Source organism: Nelumbo lutea, chromosome 4 (genome assembly GCF_056320005.1).
Source record: "Nelumbo lutea isolate HS-2025 chromosome 4, American lotus-T2T, whole genome shotgun sequence".
Lineage (NCBI taxonomy): Eukaryota > Viridiplantae > Streptophyta > Magnoliopsida > Proteales > Nelumbonaceae > Nelumbo > Nelumbo lutea.
In genome coordinates this window covers 32,637,859-32,663,138 of record NC_142687.1, presented here as the reverse complement: position 1 = coordinate 32,663,138, position 25,280 = coordinate 32,637,859, and the positions used below count along the sequence as shown (strand labels likewise).

At 34.3% G+C, this 25,280-nt stretch overlaps 1 long non-coding RNA gene across 1 annotated transcript; it reads left to right on the top strand.

Moving 5' to 3' along the window:
- Positions 1-807: 807 nt before the first annotated feature.
- On the top strand, positions 808-4,109 carry LOC148855052 (uncharacterized). The gene is made up of 2 exons (XR_016112343.1): positions 808-1,137; positions 3,892-4,109. It is a non-coding gene; the product is annotated as an uncharacterized LOC148855052 (long non-coding RNA).
- The last annotated feature ends 21,171 nt before the right edge of the window (positions 4,110-25,280 follow it).

Here is a 25,280-nt window from a genome sequence, read left to right as displayed (position 1 = left end):
GAACAAAATAAAAAGCTGCAAATAAAGAGTAACTCCACTTGAACTTGATGGATCCGATAACACTTGAACACACAACCTTGGACTTCACAAAGCTGATGATACAATCCGAATTGGGCAGAACCTTGTTGGAGGTTTTGATAGCCTTCCAATAAAGTGAATAATTTTTTTGGGGATTTACTCACCAACACTTATCTTGTTCTATGAAAAAGGAGATAACAACCGTTGCAGAAGATTTACTCACCAACACTTATCTTGTTCTACCCCTTCGGATTGAGACAAGTGTCTCAATGATCATGGTTTTAAACCACATGATCACTCAGCCCATTCTAAGCCAAACATCCTCTTGCTGACTTAGTCAAAAGCTGAAATGGATCAAACTTAGACCCAATAACAACCCTGTCAAAAACAGTTTATAGGAAAACAGATTTATTTTTTTTTTACTAGAAAATAAATAATAACATAAAACAAAAATTATAATTGGTGTGTGTTGTATTGTGTTCACAGAGATGATATCATTAAGCTACTCCATCAACGTGTGGCTTTTCACATGGCCAGCGGATCCTCCTACACGTTGAGGATTCCAAATTGAGGGCCTATCGCCACCCGTTCCAACATCTCACATTTGGCCAATTAGGCCCGAGATGTTTGGTTGCTTCTCAATCCCATTGACACCACGTGCCTTTTAAAATCACTAACCCCAATGGGCTTTGTCAATGGATTAGAAACCATATCATTTGTTGGCATGTGTTCTACTAGGATCTCATTCCGTTGGTAGATATCATGAAGATACCGGCATTGCAAATCAATGTGCTTTCCTTTTGGACCAATTTCTCCTTTTTTTATCGTCTTGATGGCCGCTTCATTATCATTGAACATTCCGATAGCTCCTTCAGATGCACCTGGTATTTTTAATTCTTCCAAGAACCTTTTTATCCAAATTCCTTCTGATGCTGCTGTGCTGCAAGCTATGAACTCAGCTTCCATAGTATATTTGACTACACAGCCTTGCTTTTTGCTTGCCCAATAAATGGCTCCTCCTCCCAAAAGGAAGATGAATTCGGTAGTAGATTTTCTATCATCCGGGTCTCCTACAAAATCAGCATCATAGTAACCCATCAATTCTAGTTGATCACAAGAGTATGTTAGTCTATAATCCTTGGTTTGTTGTAAATATCTTAGAATTCTTGGTATCTACTAACAAGACTAACAACATAAGACAAATCAGGTCTTGTACATAACATTGCATACATTAAACTACCAACTGCTTGTGCATAAGGAACATTCTTCATGTAACTTTCTTCTCTTTTATTTCTAGGTGACATGTCCTTAGACATTTTAGTTCCTTTGCAAATAAGAGTATTGATTCCATTACAATCTATCATGTTAAACCTTTTAAGTACCATTTGTAAATAATTTTCTTGTGAAAGAGATAGTGTTTTATATTTTCTATCTCTTTTTATTTTTATTCCAAGTACATAGCTAGCATCTCCCATGTCTTTCATTTCAAAGTTAGTACTTAACCAATGTTTTGTTTCATTTATCATAGATATATTATTACTAGCTATTAGAATATCATCAACATATAAGGAGAGTATAATAAATGAACTCCCACTATTCATTGAGTAAACATAATGATCGAATGGATTTGGAATAAACCCAAGTTTTGTGATGGAATTATGAAATGTGTAATACCACATCCTTGAGGATTGCTTTAGTCCATATAGAGACTTGTTCAATTTATATACTTTATTTTCCTGCCCTTCTCTTATGTATCCTTCTGGTTGTATCATATAAATTTCTTCATTTAGCTTTTCATTTAAGAAAACGGTTTTTACATCCATCTGACATAACTCTAAATCAAAATGTGCAACTAAGGACATTAAAATTCTAATGGAAGTAAATCTTGCTACTGGTGAGTAAGTTTCATCATAATCTATACCTTCAACTTGTGTATATCCCCTTGCTACAAGCCTAGCTTTGTATTTTTCTATAGAACCATCTACTTTTAATTTCTTTTTGAACATCCATTTGCTTCTAATTGGTCTTTTATTACTAGGAAAATCTATCAATTCCCACACTTGATTTTTATTTATTGAATTTAGTTCTTCATTTATGGCCTCTTTCCATTTTTCTTTATCGGGTGCTTTCATAGCCTCCGATTAGCTTTTTGGATCATCTATTGATTTTTCATTTAAGAAGGTATAATAATCTTTCAATTTGGAAGAGAGAAACATTTCTCTTTTAATTTTTCCTAATGTATCATTCTTTGTTGTATATGTTTCTTTTTGTATATCTTCCTTTTCTATTTCAAATAATTGAGTCAAGACACTATCATTTTCATCTTTTATTTGGTCTTCTAAGAACATGACATCCCGACTTTCTATGAATTCAATAGATCCATCAGATTTATGATTTATGAATTTGTAACCTTTGTTGTTTTTTGAATATCCTATAAAGGTGCATCTTATGCTTTTGTTATCTATTTTGTTTCTTAGTTGACTAGGAGTTCTAACATAGGCATTAGAACCCCAAATTTTAATATTATATGGGTATGGTTTTCTACCAGTCCAGATTTCATGAGGTGTCAATTTATTCACTTTAGTTAGTATTTTGTTTAGAATATAAATTGCTGTAGTTAATGCTTCACCCCAGAAATGTGTTCCTACATTGGAGTGTGATAACACTGAACTTACCATGTCAAGTAGAGTTATATTCCTACGTTCAGCAACTCCATTCTGTTGTGGAGTATAATTCATGGTTAATTGATGTTTTATCCCATTTTGTATACAAAAATCATTAAATATATTAGATATAAACTCACCACCTCTATCACTTCTTAATATCTTTATTTTTCTTCCTAAATGGTTTTCTACCTCTAACTTGTATTCTTAAAATTTTTCTAATACCTCAGATTTTCTTTTAATCAAATAAACATATCCACATCTAGAGGTATCATCAATAAAGGTCACAAAGTATTCTATTCCCTTGTGTGTCTTGACATTTAGTGGACCACAAACATCTGAGTGTACAATATCTAACAATTCTTCTTATTTTCTTCCTTTATTAAATGGTAATCTGGATAATTTTCCACTAAGACATGGTTCACAGTATTTAAAGTTAATTTCCATCTTAGGTATTAAGCCACTTGAAGTCATCATCATCATTTTGTCTTTATTAATATGGCAAAGTCTCATATGCCATATATAGGCATTTTCATCCACATTATATACACAATCAAAATAAGGAGAAGAGACATTCACTTTATTAATAGATAAATGATACAAACCATCACACTTAGTTCCAAACAATAAGACTCTCCCATGTTTTCCAATTGACACTTTTCCTCCCCTAAAACGAACTTCAAAACCCTTTTCATCCAAAAGAGGTACAGACAAAAGATTCCTTCTAACACTAGGCGCATACATTACATCATTTAAGATCAGATTTGTATTTTCATTGATGACTATTTTCACTTTCCCAACACCTCGTACATCACAATAGGTATTGTTTCCCATGAAGATCCTATGTTCCCCAGGCTTCATTTCCTTCATCTCCATAAATAGTTCCTTGGATTTGCATACATGGCGAGAAGAACCCAAATCAATGCAGCAATCAACATAATCAATATCAGTAAGTAATGATTTAGAAACCACACAAATGATATCTTTCTTTGCTGATTTATTATGATTGTTATCTTTATTCTTCTTGTTTTGATAACAATAAAACATTTGCCTTTAGTTTTCTTGAACTTCTTTGAAAAATTAGGTTTATTATGATACTTCTTTCCTTTACTTTTATAGTTCTCAGTTTTTTCAGTAGTTTTATTAGTTTCAATTGGACTAGTGGCAACTATCAATGATGGTGATTAAGCCTTTTTGCTCTTTCGTTCAGCTTCCAGGCCTAGCAACGTTGGTAGGTTTTTCATATTAATGTCTCTTCCAGAAAGATTTAAGGCAACAACCACATTATCCCAAGAGTCTGGAAGACTATGCAATATAGCAGACACCTGAATCTTTTCGGGGATGGGATTCTCAGTTGCTGCTAATTCTTTTGCAATAACATTCATCTTATTAATATGATCTATTACTGAATCTCCATCTTTCATCTTACAAGCATAATATTTTTCTATTAACATTTGAATATAAGATTCAGTTACCTTTCCATAAGCTTCCTTAACTGCATCAAATAATTGTTTAGCATTCCCATATTCTTCAAACAAGACTTCAATGTATGGTTCCATAAAAGTTAAGAAACAAGAGCGGGCCGTTTTATTATCTTTTAGGTATTTCTTATAGGCTTTTCTAACAGCCAATGATGCATCATCATCAGGAACAGAGGGAACATCTTGTTCTAGTATGCATTCAACATCTTCTTGATCTAGTATAAGTCTGATCCTACGTTTCCAGAGAGAAAAATTACTACCGTTAAGTTTTTCAGTTTTGCTTAATTCATTTGCTATTGCAGATCCAACCATTATGTCTATGAATAAACAAGGAGGCTGCAAGCAAAAATAGAATGAAATTTATAGTGTAATGGTAAGCTAATATGAGCAAGCAGCTATTTCCAGTCAAGAAAATTGGTGACTTCTGCACATTCCCTTTTATAGGCGATTGCCACAACGTCTCTCCTATGAAAAAGGAGATAAGAGCCGTTGCAAAAGATTTACTCACCAACACTTATCTTGTTCTACCCCTTCGGATTGAGACAAGTGTCTCAATGATCATGGTTTTAAACCACATGATCACTCAGCCCATTTTAAGCCAAACATCCTCTTGCTGATTTAGTCAAAAGCTGAAATAGATCCAACATAGACCCAATAACCACCCTGTGAACAAGTCAAAAAACAGATTTATTTTTTTTTACTAGAAAATAAATAATAACATATAACAAAAATTATAATTGGTGTGTGTTGTATTGTGTTCACAGAGATGATATCATTAAGCTACTCCATCAACGTGTGGCTTTTCACATGGCCAGTGAATTCTCCTACACGTTGAGGATTCCAAATCGAGGGCCTATGGCCACCCGTTCCAACATGTTTGTAAGTTAAATTAATTAAACGGATAATTGATTATGATTTCTTAAGTTATTATATTGGGTCTTATATTAAACAAAGTTTCGAGAGAGCATCAGTTATTCATGAAAAAATATGTTTCTTCCTTCCTGTTTCTCCTTTTACCTGAATAAATTCACGTACCCTCACAAATGAAAATTAAACAGACCTGAATGGTAGTGGAATCTCTCTACCTTTCGTGCTGTCTTCAATAGTCTTGTGTGAGAGCTAGGGGTGGATTCGAGCTTAGTCGAGCCGAATAATATGAGGCTCGAGTTTGGTTCGCCAATGTATTATAGGGTTTGAGCATTTGAGTAAAAAATTTGTAAGTTCGAAACTCGGTTGAAATCATGGTTTTCAAAACCGGATCGAATCGAACGGTTGGACCAGAAAAAGCAGGAACCAGTCACTTGATCGGTTCCATTTTCCCCAAAAACTAGATTTGCCCCCAAAACCGTTGATTTTGGTCAGCAAACCGCTGAATCAGACAGTTAACCATTCAAACGGTTTTGACCGTTTTTTTTTTTTTTTTTTTTTTGTCAGAATAGGCAGAGCGTTCGATTCGAACGATTGAACCATTCAACATAGTAATCGGACCCCTGACCAATTCGATCACCGAGCTCGAATAACTTGTGAAAAACTCGCTCGTAACCATCCCTAGTGAGAGCTAAGGCCTCTATTTTATAGAGGTTAGAATCATCTCCTCATAAACTTTGATGTAACAACTCTCACATTACCAAGTGGTGTTAATCTGGTTTTAATTTTGAAAATTTTATTAAAAACAAAATTTTAATTATTTAACAGTCATCCTTCAGCAAAGAAACATCAAATTTTAACCATAAACAGTCTCAAATAATAGTTATATGCTAATTTGTGTCGACCAACCCAAAACATTTCATATAGAAGCAGCAATGGTACATCTCTATTCTTGTGTAAATATTTTCAAATTAAGCTGACAATTTGATGACAAGTTAAAGACATTGAGAACGAGCTCACATTTGCGCCTCACAAGCTCGGGATGTTCTGTGAGGCATTGTGGGACGCTGATGTGAACTCATTGATCAGAATAAGGAAAGCAAAGTAAATAAGTGCCTCTTTCTTTTTCTGTTTTTTTTTTTTTTTAATTTTTGGGCTAAACAAAAGTGGGTTACCAAGTATTTAGAGAAACTAATTACTTCTTGGTGTTTGATGTAGACACCTTACCTAAACAAAATTGTGAAATGATATGGATTTGTTCACATTTTCATTTTCCACTTAGAACTATTTGTTTGCTCATTGGCATCTAAAAGTACAATAATTACATTAAGTGGAATATTGTTGTTGGTGAACTTTTCTTTCCTCTATAGAGAATGTTGTTCTTAATTCTGAAAATGGTCAAATATCCATTCTGACCTCATATATGAGAATTTTTGTTTATATTTTAAATGAATCATTGAGAAACAAAAAGTTAGAAGATTCCTCATTAAGAAATAAGAGTAAATGAACACCAAATTTTCCCTTTTAAGTTATAAGATTTCTCTTAAAAGATAAAAGTTAAGGGGAAATGAAGAAGTTCTTAGCTTGAATTGGAGTAATCATTTGAACTTAACATGTGCTAGCCAAGAAATTCATGACATCAATTTTCTTTATTGAAAACATTTTCAGTCCCAAATTTCACAAAGTTAATTTTCCTAATATATTATGATACTACTCTTTTTAATAAATAAATACAAGACGTGTACATGAATGTAGGGCTGAAAATTAATAGTCATCTCTCAAGGAACCGTTAAATTTAAAAGCTTAACTTGGTAGGTGAGATTCCAGAATAAGTTTTTATTCTATAATATTATCCAATTGGAGTTGCATCCTATTAAGCCTAGTTCGAATTTGATCCATTTTTAATTGATATCCAATATATGGATCCACCCCATCTGATTCGATCTAAATATATATTCATATTATTTACTAGTTTTCAGCCCATTTCCTCACCTTGTGTTCGTGATTTGTCTTGTCCAACTTGTTCTAGCAAGCCATTGAAATTTTATTTTTTATATATTAATTAAAATTGCCTTTGTCTTATATGAACAATGTGGCAAAGGATTTGGGGCTGAAATTTGCCCCATATGAATTAAGTCTCATAGGAGGAACATGGGCCATTTCACCTCTCAAACTATTTTAACATGGAAGATTCCTGAGTCATTTACAAAATAAATCACTGAAATAGCAAATACACCCCTGGATAAATATATTAAAAAAACACAGAAAGGTATTTGGATGGAAAAAAAATCCTGCAAATTCGTCGGTGTTTTTAATTTGGTTTCCACATTTTGTTCCTGCAAACAAACACGTTTTGTTTGGACTGTATATATGACAAAATCCTGAAATTTTAGGAAAAAATTTTGAAACTATTGGAAAAGGATTTTTTTCTGCATTACCATAACTAATACCAGAATTAAAAAAAAAATGAAATCACAATTTAACCAACATTAGTGGAAGTTGCATTTCAGTTATGCATATTGCTTGTATGTATAGTAGTATATTACAGTTTGTCCCATTGTCTGAAACAGATATTGTCTGATATTGCTTAAATCTATCTAATTGTCCCATTAACCTATTAGGTGGAGAGAGATATAGAGAGAGGACAAGCATGGTTTTTAAAATCGATCCGGAAATGGAACCGTTTTAGGCACCATTTTCTGGTTCGGCAGTTCAATCATTCGGGTTGAATTATAAATAAATAAATAACAAAAAAATATTTCTATATAATAAAAAATATTATAAAAATTTATATAAAACAGAAAAATACAGGAAAAAGAGCAACATATGAAGAAATAAAAATAATAAAATACAGAAAATTTTCCAAAAAATACAGAAGAAACAGGGGCTGAAGTACCTCCTGCAACTAGTGATGACTGTGCACAAAATTCTGAGAAGAAAGAGGAGAGCTTAGTTAGTGTTCCTGAAGAAAATGAATGGGACAGACTTTTGCGTGTGAGGTGGGTTCGCCGTCCGTGGGCTTGGTTGCAGGCAAGTTGCCACTGCAAGTGCTGCTCCAAGAAGTTGACAGTGGGCTTGCTTGCCAATGCCCAATGCCGAGTGCCAAGTGTCGCTGCAAATTTGTCGGACAGCCACTACAAGTTCACCGTCTGCGCTGCAAGTGCTTGTGAGTCGTTTCACCATCGGACGCCGTTGCAAGTGCTGTGAGGGTGTCTTTTCGCCGCTGCAAGCTCGCTGGTCGCCATCGGGTCGGTGTGTGTTGCCATCAGATGCCAGAGGAGATGGCTGCCGCAAGTGACCGGTCGGTAGGGTGTGAGAGTTGAGAGGACTGAGGAGGGAACTCGGGAAGGGTTAGAAATTATAACCCTAAAGCTAAAGGGATTCATTGGAAACTTGGGATATAATTAGGTTTTTTTTTTTTTTTTTGTTTTTTTATTTAAAACATTGAAAATCAAAATACTAACCCACGAACCGCTGCCCGAGTCGAATGATTTAACGGTTTGACTGCCCGGGTTAATGGTTTTTTGACCTTTTCAATGTTTTTTTTTTACAATTTCCGGTTTTTAATAAAACCGGACCTGGGGAACTGATCGGTTACTGGTTTTTTCGGTCTGACCGTCCAGTCCAGTCCGATTTGGAAAACCATGAGGACAAGTTTACTGATGTTCAGGAGGTGATCTTGGCGTCTTGATTCCCTCTCTGGATCTCCTATACCCACAAGCTGTTTCTACATCCATACCCATAGATGAACAGTTTATGGGTAGGACGTCCAAGCTCAGTGCCCGTTTGAGAGTGCTTATCCTAATAAGCGCTTAAGAGTGTTTGGTGAAAATGTGTTTTTTTCAATTGAGTGTTATATTAGCATCTTGAAGATTACATGGTGGCCTAAGACGAGTAAAAAATGCAATAAGAAATATTTGAAAAAAAAAAACCAAAATTTTGAGCTAATTGAAAAACGAGCTTATTTTTACACTTATTTAAACTTACTTTCAAAATGTATATAAATGCTTATTGGTATGTTCCAGCTAAAATAAGCACTTTTTCCTAATAAGTGCTTAAAAGATAAACACTCTTAAATAGGAGTTTTGGAAAATTTTAACCAATTAAGGCCCTCGCAAAAAATATAATTCTGCTTTCATCTCTATTTTTTTCTTTTTTAATTTTTTGTGATTAAACAAATGCGAGGAGCAATGTATCATGATCATCAGATCCGAAATCGATACTCGATAGGGACTGGAAACTAATTTTGGCGGGGAGTGAGAAATTTGTACCCTAATTAAGACGTGGAAACCTAGAAAAAAGATGCAATAGCTGGAGCGGAGGATATAGAGCTATTAGGGACTGGAGTAAAAACATTTCTACTATTTTTGGGTCCCAGACCGGCTTTTCCTTATCTAATTGGATTGATCTATTTGTTTTATAAACAAAGATGAAGAGAAGAAGAAAAATACAAAGGCCCATCCCAACAAAAAAAATAAAAAAAGTAGGGATATACAATCTAGAGGTGTAAATCGGGTTGTATCGCCCGCAGCTTGGCATGAACTTGGACTGGTTCAGCACGGTCTGGCACGACGGTCTGTGGGTCGTGCCAGGCCTGGTATGATCATGCGGGCCGTGTTGGGTTTGGGGTTTTAGGTCTATGGGTCAGTACGGTCCGACCTAACACAACTCATATATATTATTAATATATTTATATATATATATTTTATATAAATTAGAATTATATAATAATATATAATATATAATATATTAATAATATATATATATATATTTTTTTTTAATTTTATCATAAAAATTTATTTAATTATTGTATATATAAGCAATTTTATACACAAAATTCATATAAAATTAAAATTTTAAGTTTTTTGTTAATTTTTTTTAAATAAATAGCTTTGACCCGATACACGACCCGACTTGACCTAAGGCTTGACCCACACGCCAGTCCGGCCTGCAACATGGCACGGGCTTGGGCCGTGGACTATGCTAGGCCAACCCCCAAAATTTTCACCAAAGAGGGCGGCACAGCCCATACTAACCCGCGGACCAACACGACACAGCCCGCACTTTATACAGGTCCATGCCATTTCGACTTGGCACGGCCCACTTTAATAAAAGGAGAAACATTAGACAATAGTCCACAAATAACAATAGTACTAAACCTGCTATCTGGAGGACATTCCATCAAATGGTACTGAACAATTTATCTTGTGAAATGCTTAGAGTATAGTACTGAACAATTTAACCACATTATTGGCTTGGCTCTTGGGCCAGATGAAACTTGAACCACATAATTAGAGGTTAATCAACTCGAGGGGCTGTTGTTGGGATCAAATACAATATTTATATGTGGGCATTTCAGAAGTTAAAGGTTTCACATATACATTCACATCAGTCCACGTGGCAAGTACGTCATATAGGGAAGCATCTTGCCTTGCCATGAACCTGACCCGATATATTGGGAAGCCTTTCCTACACGAGTTTACATCTGCACCCCACAAGGGGGCGCCCAACAACGTCCCACAGCACATCTCTGCAGTGTATTTTGGGGCGCCCCCTTGTGGGATGCAGATGTGAACTCGTGTAGGAAAGGCTTCCCAATATATCGGGTCAGGTTCATGGCAAGGCAAGATTCTTCCCTATATGACATACTTGCCACGTAGATTGGTGATGGAATGTATATGTGAAACCTTTAACCAAGGTTTTTAAAATCGATTCGGACAACGAACCAGTTAGGGGTCTGGTTCCCGAGTCAAATGGTTCGACCGTTTGAACCAAATGGTAGGCCTGTTGTGACAAAAAAAAATTAAAAAATAAAAAACAGTCAAAATCATTAAACGGTTCAAATGGTTCAACCGCTTGGGTCAGCAGTTTGTTGACCAAATCAATGTTTTTTTGGGGAAAAATCTGATTTTGAGGAAAAATTGAACTGAACACCTTACCAATTCCCGATTTTTCTAGTCCGACCATCCGGTTCGATCCGGTTTTGATAACCATACCTTTAACTTCTGAAATGCCCACATATCAGCCTTGTGGGGCCCAGATCTGAACTCTTCCTAACCATGTAGTATATGTGTGGCATGCAGAGTGAAGTTTAGGGGATCCAAATTGTCTAACAGGTAGAGGTGGAGGACATTCTAAATTAATTGACCAAGTAACATTCAATCATCCACCTCATATCGGCCTGAAACCCACATTTCATTGGTGGCTTCCCAACAAATAGTAGATACCATGGTTTCAAAATCAGACCGGACCGGATGGTCAGATCGGAAAAACCGGTCAGGTGACTGGTTCCGTTTTCCCCTAAAACTGTTAGTTTTTGTCAGCGAACCGTTGAACCAGGTGATTAATCGTTCAAACAGTTTTGACCGTTTTTTTATTTTTTTACTTTTTTATCAGAATGGGCCGAGCATTCGATTTGAATGATCAGACCATTTGACTCGGTAATCAGACCCTGATCGGTTCAATCACCGGGTCAGTTTTAAAAACTATGGTAGATACAAGTCTATGTTTTTAGTTTTCAATATAAAACTAAAACTTGTCAAAAAATGGCTTGTAGTATACCATCCATCTATCATAATTTCAAAATTCAAATATAAATCTTATGGTAAATCATTAGAAAAATATAAATTAAATTTTATGGTATGAAAAACACAATTTTTTCTATATATAAACTGTAACTTTTTTTGAGCTGTAAATGTTGCAATAAAAGCTGAATAATGATGTACCCCATATCCCTCCAAGTTCCAATAGTAATCTATAACAGTAAACTCTGCTACTTAATGTGCAGCATTTACAAACTGAAGGTATATTTCTTGGCACCTTGTTAATGTTGTGGGACAGTGTATTTGTAAATTGAACAGTAAATCCGTCACATGTGATAGTGATATTTTATGACCTTCGAGTCTCTGATCAGAGAGGGATCCAATAGTAGATATCAAAGAACCGTTCCGGGGTCTGGTTTTTGGGTGGAACGGTCTGATCGTTTGAAGTGAATGGATGGTTTGTTTTAATAAAAAATTAAAAAAATAATAATAAATGGTCAAAAATCGTTGAACACATCAGTAGTTTGTTGATCAAATCAATAATTTTTTACCAAAATAATGATTTGGGGGTAAAATGAAAATGGTCAAATGATCAATTCTCAGTTTTTCTGGTCCTGTTCAGTTTTGAAAACCGTGATACCCACAACCCAAATATAATGTAATTGTTGTATCATATCTCTTGTTTTAGTTGGAATTAGCTGAACGCCATGACTGTCCAACTGGCTGTGGAACCAATGATATTTACTGAGGCAGAGTCCCATATATTTTTATTACTGACACGAAACATTATCATTGGTTCCCAGCCCACTGAACAGCCATCGTTCACCTAATCCTTACTCCTCTTGTTTTGCCTTAACAATTTTTTAAGATCAATTTCACCATGACCTAATGGTTGAAATAGTCACTAATCATCAATACTCTCTCAAAGCAAAGACACAGTATTGATCTCGTGAAATTGTACTCTGTGGTATAGACTATAGCCAATGGGCCTCATGTGCACCTATATTATGTCCATCACTATTATAGAATCCTTTCATAGAAAAACAAAATATTGATGAAAAGTTAAATGTGGAGGCCAAATTTCCCTCTAGCTAGCTAGATTTGTTTTCTCCCTTTCTTTTCATCAAGCCAAATATAACCTAACCCACTAATTATAAGTCAAGCCTATAACACTCCACCCCTGTGGAGGCCAAATCCACATTGCAAAAGAAAAAATAAAAATAAAAGAAAAAATATCATTAATTCATTAGTTCTTTTTCTGCATCAAATATGATATCATTTTCGACCTTTTTACTCTTCCGTAAAAAAGAGAGAGAAAAAAAAAGGAAATTGCTTTTCTGGGTGTTTGGATTATACTTCCTTATCTTTTTATTTTGCTTTTTTTTATTGGTATTAAGTGATATGCACCACTAATAACTCTCCCCACTCTAAAGTAGGGGTGTTCATGGTCTGGTTTGGTGCAATTAAGAGAAGATCTCAGATCAAATTAATAAATTATGATTTGACAAATTTCCAAACCAAATCAAACCATTTTGGCCGATAAATCAAATCAGATCAAACGTTTTATTACGGTTTAGAGAACTTTAGACCATTTTTTGAATTTATTGGGCTTAACCCAATTAGAAAGCTCAAATAGCACCCCTAAAAAGTAAAACTTAAAACTTATTTTATTATAAAATAAAAGAGTTTATTTTATACGTTTGGTTTAGATATATTATATTATATTATATAATACTTATACACCATTTATTCATATAATTTAGGTTTACGGTTTAGTTCGATTTATAAAATCCAAAAAACCAAACTAAAACCACAAATCACAATTTAGCAAAATATGAAACTGAACCAAACTGCAAAATTGATTTGGTTCAATTTGGTATTGCGATTTGAACCAAACAATAAACACACCTACCCCAATTATTCAGTGATTGTTGGAATCGAATCCATATGTGCTGATACAAATCAACCAACACATCAACTAAGCCACCCCTCAGTTGATGATTATACGCCCTTATATATCTAGACATTTTTACAAATAACAATTTGCTCTAAACAATAAAATCTCTTCTCACCATGATCTCAGTTAGTTGGTAGAAGGAATGTAATATCATAAAGCTGATAGTTAGCCATAGTGGCTACTAATGCAGAAATAATCCAGAGTGATGAGGTGGGTAGACTCTGCTCGTCCTCAGTGTTCATCTGATTTCGTTATCTGTTTCAACCCAAATAAATGAAATAATAGAGCAAGAAGGGCGTTAAAATAATATATATTTTTTTAGAAAGAAAATAATATTAATTTTCTTAATGCTTGGGGACGTGCATAGGCCCATCATTCAATGAATTTAAAGTCATACAAACAGCCATTGACATTAAATACTATAGTCCTTATCCCGATCCAACTCAGAGATTTCTCTTACCAAGAATGAATCCAATCGCTATTTTTTTGGCCCAGAATATTTATTATTGTTGGTGAAAGTGAATGGAGTGGATGAGATGTTCTAGGGGCATAGATTGGTAGTCATTTCCTATTCACAATTTCTAGCCCAAAAATGCCTCGTCATCTGCATCTCTGCAAATATACATACTTGTTTTTTTTTTTCTCCTTTCAATATAGGCTTCATGAAACACAAAGAATTGACTTTCCAAATGGTCCCTCCCTCCCCCACTTTCATGAAATTGAAACCCTTTTTAGCTTTCCAACTTTCCAATAAAATTTCAGGGAAAAATCACATATATAGTAAGCCATCACCTACCCTAACCAAGTCACGTGAGACGCCTACTCCCTTCCCCCCCCCCCCCACCCACCTTTCTTTTTTCTTCCCCTTTCTCACATGCACACACACACACAAGAAACAGTCCTTTATGGGGTTGTTTGGTAGTGTGGTGCATTTGAATGTATTGTGGCTCAATTCATTCCACTCCGTGCTACTGGTGAAAAAATGTTCATTTGAGATGATGTAGTTTAGCTCGATCACAAATTATCAACCATGTTTAAACTTTAAATCCTGTGGTTTAAGAGTCATCTCACAATTTATAGATCTTGTGAATCAATTCATCACGTCACAGTAGATACACTTATTTATGAGTTTTTCAATAAACTTCGTACATATTTTGTAGAAAAGTTAATTTGTTTGACAAAAGCATCCATATTGTTCACGCAACGGTGTAAAACATCTTCACAAAGTGTGATGTAGTTCTTGTGGCGTAGTTTGAAGTTTCAGCCACTCCACGGTGGGGCCTAATAGATTGAAATGCTCAACATTTTATTATACTACGACATTGAAAACAATACCCACAGTTGAAAGGACTTTTGACTTGTGAGATAACACTGGATCCAAGAAAATTAAAATTCACTGATTTATTTAGTTAATTATACGTTTTTTAAAATTTTCATTCCGCTACAACACAAATTTACTACTTTTTATGCTAGGAATTGTTGAAACTTTGGAGCAAATTAACTTGTCATTTGTCTCTGAAAGACAAATTAAAGAAGATGATTTATGTATGGTGAGAACTGAGAAGATGTTCCACAGAGCAGTCGTTTAATTGGATAAATATGGGATGTTCATCGGTCTCGATGTTTTACAAAAACATAATTGCTATTTTTTATTTTTATTTTTACATTATTGTGGTTTTTTTTCAGTATGTTAATGATGTAGGTAAATTATATATGGATATGGGCTGGAGTTTGAATGTTTGATCTTTGTAGACATGTATTTCACCTAACATATTTCTGTTTGGATTAAAGACCAGCCACACGCAAGGCCATTCCATAGTGATGGACCTAATTGTGAGTCCATTACAAGTATAAAGCCCAGGACTAGCTTTACAGTTGTACCATCAGTCAATCATAGTCATAGACTTGCAGCTGGGCCGAAGAGAATGATTGATTGCCAGCAGACCAATTTTCAAATTTTGGGCCTATGGATCAACCTCCAGTTGAAACCCACAAATGCACAAATTTTGGAGTCAATTTTAATTTTTAACACAGGATTTTTATTTTCTTTTCTTCTTTTTGGGTTTGTGAGTGAGCTGTTAACTTCCCATATTCATCATGGTTATTGAAATCAAGGAAAAGGAGAAGAATAATCGTACAACTATGAGGGCCAAGCGAGTATAGACAAGTCTGCATAGGCAGGTACATTGTTTCATTATTAAGGCTGTGTTTTGTTGCAGTGCAAATTTATTTGCACTGATACAAATGCAAGGGAGTGCAAATTTAAAAAAAATGTAAATTCTTCTTTAATTTTGTTTTGGATTTTACTTTGTTCTGCTTTATATCTTAATTTTTCTTTTGTATTGCAATCAAACAAAATAACCTAAAATTTAAAACAAAAATGGGTCAGAATTTACACTCAAATCATTTGCACTGCCATCAGTCCAAACTTATTTGCATTGCAACCAAACACAGCCTAAAAGTTTTACACATTTAAATCTCAGGTAGGTGGTACCATTGGCCAAACAGCCAGTCACCATTAGTACCACCCTCTTTTCAACTACTAATCTAATAGTCCTCTATAATTTAAATAAAAGCAAGTTCCTATAGAGAAAAAAAAAAGAAAAAGAAAAATATGCAAATGCTGAGCATGTGGGAGTACTGTTGATTCTATATGATACTACTTTGCGAATCAACAGTACTCCCACATGCTCATGATATAAGCACTCATATCATGAGATTTCTCTTTCTCTCTCTCTGAGAGTATCACGTCTTAACATAACATAAACTTGATGTTCAAAAGGAAAAGTATCAAGTGTTACCTTATGGACCATTCACTAGTTGAACAATTTCGGCTACATTAGGCTTGGGGTTTGGGCACATTGAAAATTAAACAAATTCCCATTCCAATCCAGCCCAAGTTGCAGTCCCTTTGCCGCTACTTTAGCCCAATACAATTAAGTATGTGTTTAGTCTGTTTATTAAATAAATGTTTGTACATGATTTGTTTTTAAAACCGAAAAAAGTATTTGATAAATTATTTATTGACAACTAAGCGTTATTAGGCATCATATCAGTGAAACAGCAAATAAACGTTCAACCGTTTGGAGAAGCGTTAAAATAAAGCTTCCCCCAATGATTGGTATGCACATAAATCAAAACTCACTTTTGTAAATATTAATATATACGAATAAACATGATGAGAAAATTGATGATTTGACTATGACACGACGATGTTTTAATAAATGTCTATCACAAAACACACACCAAGTGATTTAAATGGCGTTCCCTAGGGTCAGGATCTGTTACATACAAGACGTGTAAATGGGCTATAAAACCCAATATCTTAAGTAAACACATCATTTGCAACTACATCTGACAACAGTATGTATTAAGGATATGTTTGCACTTGATTGAATTTCGTAGCCCATTGTAGGGCTATCAATGGCTGGGGTTTACCTTTTAAAATCAAACTGGCCAAACAGATTATATCAGCTCTGGTTTTGTAAATTGTCTTGAATAACTATTAGATTGGGATCATTTGGGCCGGTCAGGAAAAGCCCATTCCAATAGCCTTATGTTGGGAATATCTCTGTACATAGTGATTTATTTTATGAAAATATACGGACAAGGCTAATGTAGATTTCTGAATTTCACTGTAAATCTATAAATGTTCAAAGTGTCAAAAACCCACATTTTATGCATTCATACTAGCCCGTGAATTGACATCAATTCTGAGCTGGCACCTACCCCAAATATACTTTGAGCCTACAAATTCTGACTCTGGGCTGAACTATCATTCTTCCTTTATTTTATGAGAAATATTCTCAATGCAAGATTGCAAGGGACTATTCGACCAGTGTGAGCACCGTCTTGACCTGACAGAAGCTGAATTCGCTGGCTAGGTCCTCCCTTATCCATTCTCCCGTGGTTTTTTTATTACCAAAATCTCAAGGTGGCTGCCCATTCACCTGAAGTAAAGTTTGGGAATAAAAAGTGAAAAAGTTTGGGAATAAAAAGTAAGACAATTAGGTTGGGCTCTATACAGACTCAAACAGATTATATAATTGATAATATACAAAGGTTTCTTAGTTTTCTTTATATATATATTTTTTTAATTTCATGTTTAGAAGGTAACTTCAAAAAAAAGTATACAAAATAGTTTTGGTTGAAAACAGTTGTTTTATCAACATATTAACAGTTGGTTACTTTACTGTCACTTTTATTAAAGTCATGTTATCAAATAAAATGTTTTAATTTATTTTTATAATATGTAATTACATCTCAAGTATAAATCGGTCCAGACCCGATTGCCCTGATTAATAGAACAACAATAATAACAACAATAATAATAATAATAATAATATATTATTATTATTATTATTATTATTATTCAACGTTTCTGAGTCTATCATATGGAACCGATTATTATTAATCAATTCGGGACTGGTACATCCTAACAGCTCTAATCCATTGTACATAGCTTGTTTCTAGCAAATTCCGGAATCATTCCTTATAGAGTTGCAAACCGATAAAATTCAAAATTTATATTAAAGTATTATATATTAATATTCAGATTCAAATTGAATCTCGCTAATCCAAATTTTTATTGAACTTAAATTACATTTTAATATCGCACATCTATTAGTCAGGTTTGATTTACATATATATACAGACCTGGTCTTTGTATCCTCAGTTTCTCATGGATTGTATTCATCGTGACTGTTCTTTGAGCTATGTTTAATGAATTCGCTTGATTAGGCTTTGAAAAGATATTAGAATATTACATATTATTAATAAGATGATCTAAATCGTATCATCAATAAATGACTTTTACAAGACTTTTGAATCTATGACCCTTTAGTAAATTACAACATTCAAACCCTTATAAGTGTATGCATATATTAAATATTGTTGAATTTTTTTCTGCAAATTTATTGTTGGATTTGGATTGAATCATGTATGACCGGGGTGGATCCACATTCAATAATCCCTATATACAAATAAGCGGCCTTAATCAGACGATTCAAATTTTAATTCAGACAAAGAGATATACTGTTTGTAGCCCTAGTTTGTAGAGTAGAAAATTGTTGAGAACACCCGAAATATTCATGTTGCACACTAAGGGCGTTTTATAACGTGAATTGCTTTTTTAATTGCCTCTTCCAAAGATAAATCAAAACCATCTTTTTTGAAAATATATTTTTTTCTAAAAATAAAAAATTCAAAATACATGTTTTTGGTTGTATATGTGGTTTTTTTTTCAAAGTAAAAATAAAAAACGGTTCTTCAATTTCTGGTTTTAGAAACATATTTTCATCTGTTTATTCAATATCATGTTCCATAAATAATATAGTTTTTATATTATAACATTTGCTTTTGTTTAAAAAAAAAACATTTCTTTGATGATTCCCAAAACATTTATTTTTTAAAACAAAACCAATTTGTTTTTGCCTTTCAAAACAAAAACAAAGTTCAAGAAGATGTTTTTTTTTTCTGATATGACAAATTTGAAAAACAAATGAAAACAAAAACATTCATGTTGTAGAACACTGCCTTAGGGATTTTGTTTTCATTTTCATTTGCTTTTGAAATCTCCAAATTAGAAAAAAAAATATGTGTTTTTGTTGGCAAAGTTGTTTTACAAAGCAAAAGTTAGTTGGTTTTGCTTCAAAAAAACTGTACATATTTTTTAAGACATCAAAATAGAAACAAAAACAAATTTTATGATATGAAAACTATATGATTTATGAAACATGATACTAAATAGCTAGATGAAAATATGTGTTTACACCATACATTCAACCCTCACAGAACTGTCCTCACATCTTTTTACAGCTGTGTATTGGAAATATCTCCATAGTTCTATGCTTTTTTTTTTCATGGGGAGATACACACAATGCATGACTGCCAGGGACTGTGTGAGCGGTTTGAGGATGGTTTTGTGAGAATCAAATCTGATTTCCAAAAAATGCACATACAACTAGAACATGTTTTCTATATTTTTGTTTAGGAATCAATTTATTTCTAAATCATCTGATTTTACTTTATTTTGTTTTAGGAACTGATAACAATAAAAATAATTTACATTAAAAAAATCCCCTAAGTTAAGGTTAACTAATTAGGTATTTTAGGTATATCTACATGCTTATTTGAAAAGAAAACAAAAGAGTTGGGTTGGGTTTGTACTTGGGAAGGGAAGACAAGTTGGTCACTTCTGGTAGGGTTAGGATTTAGACATCAAATAGAATTAATTAGGTTAGACCCCAATTAATCCAATTCAACGCAGCCAAAATGCTTTCCCACTACGGACTTAAAAGTGCAAACTTTGAGCAAAACCACGTAACAGAGTGAACTTTGACCTACCCATTAGCATCCACAAACAAATAGGCCTCACCAAAATTTCCCAAGTCAAGTTCAAGATAACATGAAGATTTACTGTTGAAAAACCGAAAAATAAACAACTTTTTTGAAGATTAAAAAGAAACTTTTGTTATGTAGAGTAAGATTATTAATGCTGTTGATCTTATGCCCAAAAGCGTGCATTTGGCATCGATGTCAGAAAACAGTAACACATCAGCATCACATTAGAAAAAACAATGCTCTAGGAAATACTTGTTTATTTGGAACTATTTTTCTGTAAAAAACAATGTTCTCAGCCACGTCTTGGAAATTGGGAAGGTGTGGCTTAAACCAATACCGAATTTGACATTTTCTGGAGCTGCAGCTCATTGCTGCCAATAAAAACATGACATGGCACTAGATAATAGGTATCAGTGCTGAAAACGTTTCTTGGAGCATTGGTATCAAACAAAAAATGTTGCTCTTGCTCCAAGAAACATCCTACCTGGCAGCAAAGTTTTTAAACAAAAAAAAGACACCGTGGGAAAATAATGCTTCTAACCCATACATCAACAGCACTGTTTTCTGAGAAAACTGTGCTGTATCTGCAGCATCGATGCTAGACATATACAAAAACATCCAATACGTTCCATCCTCAATCCTCTTCTTGCATAGGGACCTAATTGTGCAAATGGCCGGAATAGATTTGAACGGGATATTACCTATAGATTTAAATTGAATTAACCCATTATTATTTAGATACAAATCGAGAATATTGTCCATAAACTAGAATAGATCAAAAAGACCTAGGAATAACTTTTAAGGAGTAAATAAGGAAGTGTTTGGTAAGTCTTTTCATGTGTTTTTTTGAGATTCCCAAATTTTGGTCTTTCTCCCTTTGATGATGAAAAACAGGAACCCAGAAAGACTGTTCTAAAAAACTCATGGAAACCTAAAATGGCCAAAAATTTAGAAGTTTTAAATGAAGTTTCCTGTCTTTCTACATTTAAAATCTTTCGTTTAACAGCTCCATAGATCATGATAGATTATGATACATACCAAATAGTCTAAATCTTCAAAGACAAGACCCAAAAAGTTCATTAATAAATCTTTTGATCATCCAGACTCTCATAAGATATTCCTAAAAAGACTTGACAAACGGCACCTAAATTAAAACACCAATATAAGTCCAACTAGAGTGTGCTTGAAAATTTTGTTACATGTTAAATCAAATGTCTAACTAGTCACTTCGAAGAGGTCATACGATCTAATTACTTCACGTTTTATAAGATATACTAACGGATTTACAGTATTAAAGATTTAACTGGTGCAGTCAACCATACATTATTACATTTTGCCATATATATATATATATATATATATATATATATATATATATATATATATATATATATATATATATATATATATATATATGGGACAAATAATAGTCAAAACCTACCACCATATTGAACCAAAATGGGCCCATTGTGATCAGTACACAAAATGGCTATACGTGTGCTTTGACCCTTAGATATTCAAATTAATTCCAAAGCAGGGTTTTTAATCAAAACCCGGCCAAATCCACTTGGTTAGACGGGTCAATACAAGCCACCGATTTTGGATTTTGGTAGGCTAATCAATATGAGCAAATCCCATATCCCTAATTAGCCTCCAAGGAATATCCGGATTGAGACATTCACCATTAATACAAACCAATTGATGCGATCGACTAGGGAAGAAGAGAGATGTCAGATGTATGAAAGAAATTAAACCCAATCAGGATTTAACAATTCCTCTTTGTATTTTCCTATACAGATAGGTTACAAGATGAAGCATGTAAAATAAATGGGATGAATAATTGGTCATTAATTTTGAGGAGCCTGTGTTGTTAACAAACGATCGAAAGGAATAAATATAATGAAATCGAACTGATGAAGATCGAGTCTCTCCTCTAGGGGCTAGGGCTTAGGGCTGATCACAAATAAGATAATCAGTTGGATGAGAGAGCTGAGGGTGATCAACATCAGTAAGGACGCCATACTTGTTATGACATGGAGAAGGCCCTGAAGGAGGCACAAGTCCTCTAGGAAGCTGGCTCTCAAGCATGCGTTCCAAAATCCGATTCTTGATGACTCTGGTGCACCGTCCTGGCCAAGCCATTGCCGCAAGCAGAAGAAACACAACGAAAACGCAGTTTGATCTTGTCTTGGATCTCCTGGAAAGAAGCGCCATGGTTACACTCTGCTAGCAGCAGCTAGCAAGCTTAATTGCTACTTTCTTTCTTCTTCCCCTTGCAAAGTTGGTAGTTGCCCGGATAAGATGATCCATATTACATATATATATATATATATATATATATATATATATATATATATATATATATATATATATATATATATATATATATATATATATATATATATAATGGGAGATTAAATTATTAATTTCAAAGCTGCTCTCTTTTCGACCCAGCAGCAGAGAAATTAAGGTGGAATGTTGTTCGAAATGGGTTTCCTTTTATTTTATTCTATTGATTTTATCCTTCCAAATTCAACAGAAAGAAGCTTTTTAATGCTCTGTGGAATGAGGACTTTGGAATAATGGAATTCATGATGAGAGAACCATGCAACAGCAGCAGCCAATTTGGAAACCAGAAAAACGTAGGTTTTGAAATCATCGTTTTCATTCTAATTTTCTAGTAGTTATCAACCCAGAGCGCGCGGTCTTCAACTTCAATGGTTATGGTTTCTTATTGGCGTTAGCTTTTGAAACTCCTTCAAGTGGCCGTGCCTCAAAACCAGTAAACTGTGAGCAGATGACGGTCTTGATGGTATATGATGGATGGTTGTTCAAATTCAAAAGACGAAAACTGAAGTGGTACCTAGAGACTGATGAGGGTTCCTAGACACTTCTCTCGTTAAGTTTGTTTTGTGATTTGGAATTCAAACTTCAAAGCGAATAGCCGAATACACGTCGCCGGTGCTGAACAGATTCAGATTTGACTATTTAAGCTATTTTTACACTTATGTGGGGAACGGTCAAATGGTGGAAAATCCATGGGAATTTGGGAATTGCACTAGGCGAGAGGCATGTCCAAATCTTACCAAAGACAAGTAAGTTGACGATGATGCAACCTTGGTCCCACAACTTATTCCAATCGAAGGGTAGCCACAGGGCTTCTCACTTTGGATCGTTCACATGGAATGGAAGCAATACCTTTTCCTTGGTTATTACAATTTGACATGGTCAGTCTAAATTATCAATCTACAATAGTCAAAATTGAATCAACTGATTTGTAATGACTAACCAAACAGTCCCCCCCCCCCCCTCCCCCAAGCCAAACCTCCAATGTGTTTTGAAGAGCTGCTAAAGACGGTGGAAAATGGGCCTAAGAGTCTGCAAAATTTCCATGTTGTGCACATGGGCTTTTCCACGACTATTGATTAAGTTTCTTTGCCCATTGTAGACGTCCAGCAGCACATAGGCCATTTTTCCACTTCACATTATAAACATCAGCATGTCGTTGAATCAAAATAGATGGCTATGGCTTCAAATTCTTCCAAGGGGAATTCCAAATTCCAACCAACTTCACACTTCACACTACTAGTTGCTCACAATTGGGTTAAGAAGAAAATACCCAGGCCCAGCTACAGCCTACATGGACCATAAGCCTTATGGGCCTAATTACTTTATTGGTTTTTCAGTCTGTTCCATAATCAATTTTCGATTTGCAGATTGGGGTTGTCATCATCTAACACCTATGCATGTCTGTTGAAACTAGCACATGGGCAAGTGACTAGCAATTTTCACCCAATCAGGAGTTGACATGTCATCCGAAACTTGACAAGTCTATTATTACAAGATTTCAATGGTGAAACAGTTCAGTGACAGGTGGCTAACAGAAGTAAATTTGGAGCCCAATCTTTCTAGCCAGCAATGATTCCATTCTGCCGCCGCGTTGCAATCTCTTTGGCCACATAAGACCATGGATAACTAATTTGCAGGGATGCTCTCAAATTTGGACATGCTCTCAAATTTTCCTTGAATTATAACTTTGTTTAGTATTACGTCTTGTTTATGCAAGTGTTTGTTTGACCAGCCTTTTTCTTATTTGATAAATTGGTTTTTGGGTAAATTACTTGAACCTCAGCTAGAGATCCAGTAAATACTTAGACTTCCTCTTGGGTTTATCTACCTTAATCCTTAGGCGGACATTAGTCAATGGATGGTTTTATTAACTTAAACAAAAACAGTTGCCACATCAGAAAAAACAAAATTACAAAATCGTACACATTGGCAAATAACACCCCTTGTTCACTTTTTTTTTTCTCTCTCTTTCCTTACTCATCCTTTGTAGTTTGGAGTTCATTTGCTTTCCTACTTATTCCACCTCTCCCCTGACATGCCATCTTAAACCTTTTTTAAACATCATTTTGCCATCTTGCTTATCTTATGGAGAAAATATCCTTAATTATTTATACTTTTTGAAAGGACAAACTTTTCATGTATTTCCATCTTAATTCAACCTCTTTCATTTCCAGAACCCTTTCTGTGGTTTCATGGTCAAAGGGTTTCTAAGTTATTAGGTAAATTCAAGGAATAGTTTTAGAACTGTACCAACGGATCGGGTGTGTATCAATCCCGTAGATAGATCCAAAACCGGAACCAATTATAATTGGGATAATTGGGTCTGATCCAATTATACCTGATTATACTTGACATTTTCATTATCTAATGATATTTAACAACTTAAAACTTTGTTTTTGATAATAATCTTAATAGAAATGATAGTAAAATAGTAAATTGTTTGTATGCTGATAAACAAAAATTACACCAAAACTAGAGATCTTTATATATTAAAACCCACTAGTTTAGTAGTGTAAGACCATGTGTTATGTCTTCAAGTAAATATTAAGGCCCCGTTTGGTTTACAGGAATAAAGGTCTGGAATCAGAATTGGAATGTACTATTTAGGTTCCAACTGTTTGGTTGGGAGGAATCGGAATCACATTCTCATTCCTGCTGGAATGATATTTCCTCATTTGAGGAATTGGCCATTCCTTCCCTCTCCCTTGGGAATGAAATCCCATTCCTGCTGATTCTAATTCACATTCTCATTCATGTCTGAACCAAACAGATTATGGGAATGGGCAATTCGAATTCTGATTCAGATTCCAATTCTGACTGCAAACTCGATGGATCCTAAGTTATTAACCATATATGATGTATAATTTTTGGGTTTAACTTTTATGACATGCATTGAAACCAAAGCAAATATCTGCTTTATATAGAATAGTTATAATTGGTTTGGAACAATATGAACCAATCCTGACCAATTATTACTCAACAAACCACAGAACCGGATTGACATAATGATTCAATCGATTCGGTTCTATATGATGGACCCAACCCATTAACAGCCTAAATG